Here is an 8,671-nt window from a genome sequence, read left to right on the forward strand (position 1 = left end):
TTCTTTTCCTCCCTCCAGCCAAAAATATACTTAATAAACTCTGATGGTTGTCCTTGGAATATTCAGATATAAAAATGTAGTCATCCCCTGGTCTTAGAAATATCTTTAATTTTGGTCAATTAAACTTATTACTTTTGTCAGATCTGTGACAAATTTCCACTCCCCTTTGAGTTAATAGTAACTTTTTTTGGCTGCTACTTTGGCTAACTAGCTGAATCATCTGGTTAGCCTATAGGCATTCAGTAGGAAAAAAGAATTCTACAGCTTGTTCAAAAAATCATTCATGGGAATCAGTAACACTTATTTTTGAAGCCCAATTTAAAAAATAGAATGTTTTACTCTGAAAAGGGTTCTTTGTTTTTTTTGTTTTGTTTTGTTATCTTCTGTGGGTGAGAGAAGGGTGGTGAAACAAAAGTTTTTTTCATTTATATTCTCAGATTTGCCCAGATGTCACACAGCTTTTAATTGCCAAGTGTCTGAAGCAGTCATTGAAGTAATAAAGTCTAGTACTAGACTATCATACTGGGAGAAGTGTAATGTGAAAATACATCAGGAGAAGTAGTAAATGCTATGTTATTAGATTATGGGGGAGGTCAAGGAAGATTACGGGAAAAAATGACTTGAGTTCAATCTTGAACTGGACAAATGATGGTTATTCAGAAATTTTGGGGAAAGTAATAATACAGTAGAAAGAAATATTGGATTTAAGAGTCAAAGTACCTAAGTTCAAATACTGTTAAAACCAATTTAGTCTTGTGTGACCGCTGGTAAGTCACACAGCTTCACTGGACTTGTCTTCCTCATCTGGAAAATGAGAGATTGAATGAGCAATTGTTGTGCTTTCTTCTAACTCTTTAGAAATGAGTAGTTAGCTAGAATATGACATGGATTATTGAAAAAAACTGTGGGAAAAGCAGTGTTAGGATACTTGGGTAAGTTTGCATCTTATTCTTCTTTAGCTAATCAAGCTATTAAAGATGGCCCAGTGAGTTATTCTTTTTGCATATGTTTATATCTCAGCAATTAACAGTTTCTTAAAGTATGCATATAAGAAACTTCCCCAACATGCTGCTTGTCTGCCTTGCTTTAGGAGACTGATTATTGAAGTTCTTTGTCAGCACGGGATGTCCCCATTTGGGATGGGGAAGTAGAAGCAAAAAGCATGAGCTAGAAGACTATTGCAATAGCCTTGTTAAAAGGTCATTATTGGGGATGAATAGGAAAAATAGAGAAGAAAAGTCTTAGGAATTTTGAAAGGAGGATGAGTTCTGTTGGAGACAGGCCCATTGACTTTCAATTGGGAGAAACTTCAAAAGCCTTAGATCCTTAGATCCTTTCCTTCAAAACCTTCCTTAGTGTTATAGATAAGGGTGTTGTGTGGCCCATGGAGGTTTAGTGTTTTGCCAAAAGTCACAGAGGTATTGTGTTCTATGGGGTCTGGTCCCAGTTGTTATAACACCAGTTCCAGGGCTTTAGTTTTAAGTGCCAGTAGCACAGCACTGATGGAAATATCCAGGAAATAATGGAAATACTGTCAAGTTAGATGTCAGAAATGTGGAAGTTGTATTAAGGTTGAAGTCAGGGCTGATAAAATTACCAAGGGAAAAAGTGGAAAGAAGTATAGAATGTAAGCAACTGATGGGTAGAAGAGGGAGAAGAAATAAAAATAGGCTAACCAAAAGAATGTATGGCACCAAAGCCAAGGAAGAGAGAAGCATTTCGAAAAAGGTATGTCAAATGCAGATGAGAGATCAAGAAAGAAAATCATTAAGTGATTTAATAATAAAAATTCATTTAACATCACTCAGTGTATGGTGAATGACTAAATGAAAAATTATTGAGGCTAAAGAATTGTAACAGGGAACTAATTTTTCCTCCTGAGGCAATTGGGGTTAAGTGACTTGTCCAGGATCGTATAGGAAGCATTAAGTGTCTAGGGTCAAATTTGAACTCAGGTCCTCCCGACTTCAGGGCTGGTGCTCTATTCATTGCGTCACCTAGATGCCCCAGAAATTAAACTCTTGATACATTTGGAAGGAAAAGGAGGGATGAAGGAAACTGGAGGAAGTAACAGTAAAACGAAAGGTGCTAGTGGAGAAGGGATAAAGGTGTAAAGAAGTCGTGATAAAAAGTAGATGGAATAAGGTGCACTAAAAATGTAAGCGTAATAGATGAGAATGTAAATGAAAAAAGTTTGCTCTTTTTTTAAAAAACAAAATGTTAAAAGTAGAAGGGAATTTAAAAAGGAGTGGGGAATAAAAGGTAAGATGAACAGAAGTTTTGGTTTGCATTAGAAAGAATTTGATCTTTCATCTTAAAAAGAGGGTCCAACTTTTTTTGATAAACTTTTTATTGAAACTGCCACTTTCTTACATGTAATTGGAAAAAAAAAACAAATAGGAGTGGAAAATGGGAAAACTAAGTGAATTGGGTAGACATAAACAATATATATATATATATATATATATATATATATATATGGTTATTCTAACAACTCGAAGACTGCAGTGCATAAATTCAGCAATTAAATCATAGCATATAGCCAAAATAGAGACGTCAGAGTTCTAGTCTCAATCTTATCAGTGACTAGTTCTAGGGCCTTAGGCAAGGTCATTTAGCTGTTTTGAGCCTCAAGTTCTTCACCTCATAAAGGAGGAGGTTGAACTCATCTCCATTTCGCAGTCTTTTTCAGTTCTCAAAATTCTGGAATCGTGGGCAATTATGGAACTGACAACATTGATAAAAAAAAGAAGTCTTTAATATTTTTTTTTAATAGCCTTTTATTTACAGGATTTATACATGGGTAACTTTACAGCATTAACAATTGCCAAACCTCTTGTTCCAATTTTTCACCTCTTACCCCCACCCCTCCCCTAGATGGCAGGATGACCAGTAGATGTTAAATATATTAAAATATAACTTAGATACACAATAAGTATACATGACCAAAACATTATTTTGCTGTACAAAAAGAATCAGACTCTGAATTATTGTACAATTAGCTTGTGAAGGAAATCAAAGATGCAGGTGTGCATAAATATAGGGACTGGGAATTCAATGTAATGGTTTTTAGTCATCTCCCAGAGTTCTTTTTCTGGGTATAGTTAGTTCAGTTCATTACTGCTCCATTAGAAATGATTTGGTTGATCTTGTTGCTGAGGATGGCCTGATCCATCAGGACTAGTCATCATCTAGTATTGTTGTTGAAGTATATAATGATCTGGTCCTGCTCATTTCACTCAGCATCAGTTCGTGTAAGTCTCTCCAGGCCTTTCTGAAATCATCCTGTTGGTCATTTCTTACAGAACAGTAATATTCCATAATTTTCATATACCACAATTTATTCAGCCATTCTCCAACTGATGGACATCCATTCAGTTTCCAGTTTCTAGCCACTACAAAAGGGCTGCCACAAACATTCGTGACATACAGGTCCCTTTCCTTCTTTATAATCTCTTTGGGATGTAATCCCAGTAGTAACACTGCTGGATCAAAGGGTATGCACAGTTTGATAACTTTTTGAGCATAGTTCCAAACTACTCTCCAAAATGGTTGGATTCGTTCACAACTCCACCAACAATGCATCAATGTCCCAGTTTTCCCGCATCCCTCCAACAATCATCATTATTGTTTCCTGTCATCTTAGCCAATCTGACAGGTGTGTAGTGGTATCTTAGAGTTGTCTTAATTTGCATTTCTCTGATTAATAATGACTTGGAGCATCTTTTCATATGACTAGAAATAGTTTCAATTTCTTCATCTGAGAATTGTCTGTTCATATCCTTTGACCATTTTTCAATTGAGAATGGCTTGATTTTTTATAAATTAGAGTTAATTTCTATATATTTTGGAAATGAGGCCTTTATCAGAACCTTTGACTGTAAAAATATTTTCCCAGTTTATTGCTTCCTTCTAATCTTGTCTGCATTAGTTTTGTTTGTACAAAAACTTTTCAGTTTGGTATAATCGAAATTTTCTATTTTGTGATCAGTAATGATCTCTAGTTCTGCTTTGTCATAAAGGCCTTCCCTTCCACAGGTCTGAGAGGTAAACTATCCTATGTTCCTCTAATTTATTAATAATTTCATTCTTTATGCCTAGGTCATGAACCCATTTTGACCTTATCTTGGTGTACGGGCGTTAAGTATGGATCAATGCCTAGTTTCTGCCATATTAGTTTCCAATTTTCCCAGCAATTTTTATCAAACAGTAAGTTCTTATCCCAAAAGCTGGGATCTTTGGGTTTGTCAAAGACTAGGTTGCTATATTTGTTGACTGTTTTGTCCCTTGAACCTAATCTATTCCACTGATCAACTAATCTATTCCTTAGCCAATACCAAATAGTTTTGGTAACTGCTGCTCTATAATATAATTTTAGATCTGGTACAGCTAAGCCACCATCATTTGATTTTTTTTTTCATTAATTCCCTTGAAATTCTTGACCTTTTGTTTTTCCATATGAACTTTTCTTAAAGCATCTTTATTGGGTTTTGCATTGTGTGACAGTTCAAAGTAAGTTTTACCATTTATTTTAAATGTGAAGGGAGGGAAATAACATGTAAAATCAAATGATAAATACTCCATATAGAAATTATTCATGATGACTCAAAGAACAAAAGGGCTGTTAATGTAAAACAAGGCACAATGAATAGAGCACCAGGCCTGGAGTTGGGAAATGTTATCTCCTGAGTTCAAATTTAGCCTTAGACACTTATTACATATGTGAGTCTAGCCAAGTCATTTAACTCTTTGCCTCAATTTCTTCATCTGTAAAATGAGTGAGAAAATGGCAAACCACATCTTTGTTAAGAAAACCCTAAATGGGGTAATGAAGAGTTGGACACAATTAAAACAACTCAACAACAAATGTCAAGTAACTTGTTACTAGCTATTTATCCACAGTATTAATATCAATTTTGTTTCCTTAAATTGATACATGTTGCAAAAAGCTTATCTCCACTAACATCTTGCTAAATATTTCATTTTCTTGACTATGCAATTCAAATTTTGTTCTTTATTTTGACATGTGTCAGTGTAAAGGAAAGAGTCCTTAGTTCGGAGCCACAAGACCAGGTTTGATTTTCACTAATGCAGCCTTATACTTTGATGTTGGTGTAGTGTAAATAGCAGGTCTACCTGAGGTTTAAGAATGCCATTTTATGCTGTTCTAACAATATTCTTGATGATATTTAGCAAAGTATCGTGAATGAAAAAAATTCAGGATCATCAAGATATCCTGTTAATATAATTTTATCTGTTAATTTTTTAAAATACTTAAGAGTTTATTGCTAAAAAAGTAAGGGTTTATTTAAAAAAACTTTTAAAGTGAATTCTTTAATTTTCAAATAAGCCTCATCTATACAAATTTGGGAAAATGCAAAGAAAAAAAGCAGGGAGGGTCTTTCTGATTAAATGCATTATAATTAGGAAAGCAGGTAGAATCTACAAACTACCTGTGAATTGAATTACTATTAGTTGCAAAATTCTGTAATACATTATGGAAAGAATGGTCTGTGGGCACTTTATAAAAATAATAGCTAAAAACCTCTTAGCCAAGAATCAGGGTTTTTTTTTGTTTTTTTGTTTTTTTGTTTTTTTTTTTAAACAAAATCTAAATGTTGATAGGCCGTAGTCTGATCTATATCTGAGCAAGAATCACTCTTGCAGAATCTTAAAGTTTATCCTATCTCTTCCTAAAAACCATTGAATGAGAACTATTGCCCATAAGGTAGCCCATTCTGCTTCTGAGGACTATGTTAAAGGTTAATTAGAAAGATTCCCCTCTACCTTAATTAAGCTGCTTAAATATTAAATATGCCTATATGCAACTCTCATTATATCCTCGAGCTAAGTGAAATATGTGTCTCATGATAAACCTTAAATGCTTTTAAGATATCCATTATGTTGTTCAGTAATACTCATGACATGTTTAATAGTCTTCCAACCATTCTGGCTGCCCTCTTCTAAATGTTTCAGCTTTCCTATTAGGGCCTCTACTAAAATGTGATGCACAAATTGAATATAGTATTCTGGATATGGCCTGATAAGAAAAAGTATATTTCAACTAGATAACTCCCATATACCGAATAATAGGCCTCTACACATTAATTTACCTCAGAGTTCTAGAACAGATAAGGTGATTTTTGAACACACACACAAATTCCTATTTGAACACAAATAGAAATGATTATTAGAAGCCTAATAAGTTCACAAAAGAAAAAAAAAAAAGTTATGTTGGACTAACCTAATAATAATGTTGGATAATTTTAGTTGTGTCCAACTCTTTATTACCTCATTGGAGGTTTTCCTGGCAAAAATACTAGAGTGGTTTGCCATTTTCTTCAGCTCATTTTACAGATGAGGAAACTGAGGTAAACAGGATTAAGTAATTTCTCCAAGGTCACATGGATATAGTAAAGTATCTAAGGTCATATTTGAATTCAGAAACAAGAGTCATCTTGACTCCAGACCCAAGAGTAATGGCCCTGCTTAATCCTGCTGTGCTCATACCTATTCATACCTACAATGTTTTGTTTAGTTTGTGGAACATTGTTTTAATAAAGATATATTCAAGCTGGATTGGATCCAAAAACAAAAGAATAGAATGGGGAGGGCACCCGAAGTAATATTGTGATTCAAAGAACTGGTAAATGTTTATCAAAAGAAGAACTTTATTGAGAATGAGAGAGCTGCTTTTAAATATTTGAAGGGCTGTCAAGTGAAAAATGGATGAGACAATTTTGTGCGACGCCAATAGAATAGAATCTATCAGTGGAAGGTTCTGCTCAGTAGAAAGAGTTGGAAGTTAAATGAGCTTCCATGTGAAGTTCCTTGTCCCTGGAAACATTTCAAAGCAGAGGATAGGTAGCTTCTTGTCAAGGATGATAGAGAGGAGAATTATTGGAATAAGAGGTAGGACTACATTACTTCTAATAACCCTTTCAATTCAGGAATATCATGATAGTTATTACACTAAGTGGCTAATTCCCACACTGGTAAGGATTTAAAAACTACTTTTGAGTTTAATCCTATAAAGTGGATAAATTGCCCTTTATTTTAGTGAGGGTTGCTTGGTTTTTGATGAATTTTAATACTTTTTATTACTTTGGATGGACCCATTCAAATAACAGCATTGCATATTTCTCCCTCCTTTAAGCCCTCAACTTTTTTTTTTTTTTTTTTAATTATTAGTGAGCTTTCATGAAATGATCAGGGTTGTTAATGTGGAGGTAAATAGAGAGCAACTTTAATCTTTGTACAACTCTATGGTAGTAAAAATGTCTAAGCAAATGAAATGTTAGTGTAGAGGTGTTTTAAAAGCAACTCTTAAATTACAGGGTTTTAAAATGGTATTTCAGACTGAAAATTTGAACACTTTTTTCCTAAGGAGTTTTTCTATTCTAAAATAGATCACAGTAATGGCCCGTGCACAAAACATTAATTAAAAAAAAAAAAATCTTTAAAAAATAGGATAAGTTGTTTTCTACTAGAGTACCACCACCACCATCTTTTTTTTTTTTTTTTTTTTTTTTTTTTTTTTTACATTAAATCTACTTCTTTAATTATATATTTTATATATTTTCTTTCCAACTCCTGGTACTGGCAAAGTCATTTTACTTTATTTTTAAACAGTCCTTTTTAATAGGCTAATTTAAAGTGATCCAACATCTAAAAGCAGAATGTTGCCACAGAGTACAGCGTTTAGAAGATTTACTGTGTGCTGTGGGTTAGTTCATCTATGTGCCCCTTTATTAAGTATGAGGTTGCAAACAAAAATGAAAAAACAATCACTATTCTCAAGGATCATATAGAGGATACAAAAATAAGAAAAATAAATACAATTTTAGAAAGGTATGCACTAAATAAACGATCATAAAAGGCTTCACTTGGAAGGCTAAGGGATTTTAATTGGGAATATTTAAGGAAGAGAATTCCAGGTGGGGAACAGCTTGTGCAAAGTTGTAGAGATAGAGATGATCCATGGAGCTATGTAAATAGTTGAGGTGGGGGAGGACAGTCATCATTGGGCCAATGATTAATTGGAAGTTCCCGAAGTGTTCACTATGCTGGTGATAAAGATTAGTTAGCATATAAATTCTAACAGAAAACATACCAAAGAAATTAACTCAATTTGTGTAGATGTCAAAGTGTACTGACAGGCAGATTATGTGAAATTAACAGCTGATTTAATTTTAATGAAGGAGATGACTATCTTAATTGTCCAAACTACATGTATCAAAGATAGCACAAATTTTAAATCTGCCTGCACACTATAGTCACCTAAAGAATATGCAAATAAACTTTTTTCATTCCTCAACTTATATGGGATTTGGGATAAAAGGGAATTTTAGGGTACTTAAATTATAAGGCCAATTCAGTTTTCTGATCTTTTCAACTTTGTATCTGTGCCCAAATACTTTAAAAAAAAAAAAAAACTTTGCTTAGACATGTACATTTTCCTGGGCTGTCTGGAATAAGGTGTTTTCCCCCTTTTCCCAAAACTTAAACAATTTTGTAGAAAAACTTTATTTTTAAAAACTTTAAGATTTGTGGGTTATTTCTACATAAATAAAGCTTCAACACTGTTTACTACCTCCAGTACATTACTATAACTTTCCTGGTATGTGTTGAAGTGATTCAGTACTTAGTGTTGGGGTCTCCCATTTCTCAA

This window comes from Sarcophilus harrisii, chromosome 3 (assembly GCF_902635505.1).
Source record: "Sarcophilus harrisii chromosome 3, mSarHar1.11, whole genome shotgun sequence".
NCBI classification, from domain to species: Eukaryota; Metazoa; Chordata; class Mammalia; order Dasyuromorphia; family Dasyuridae; genus Sarcophilus; species Sarcophilus harrisii.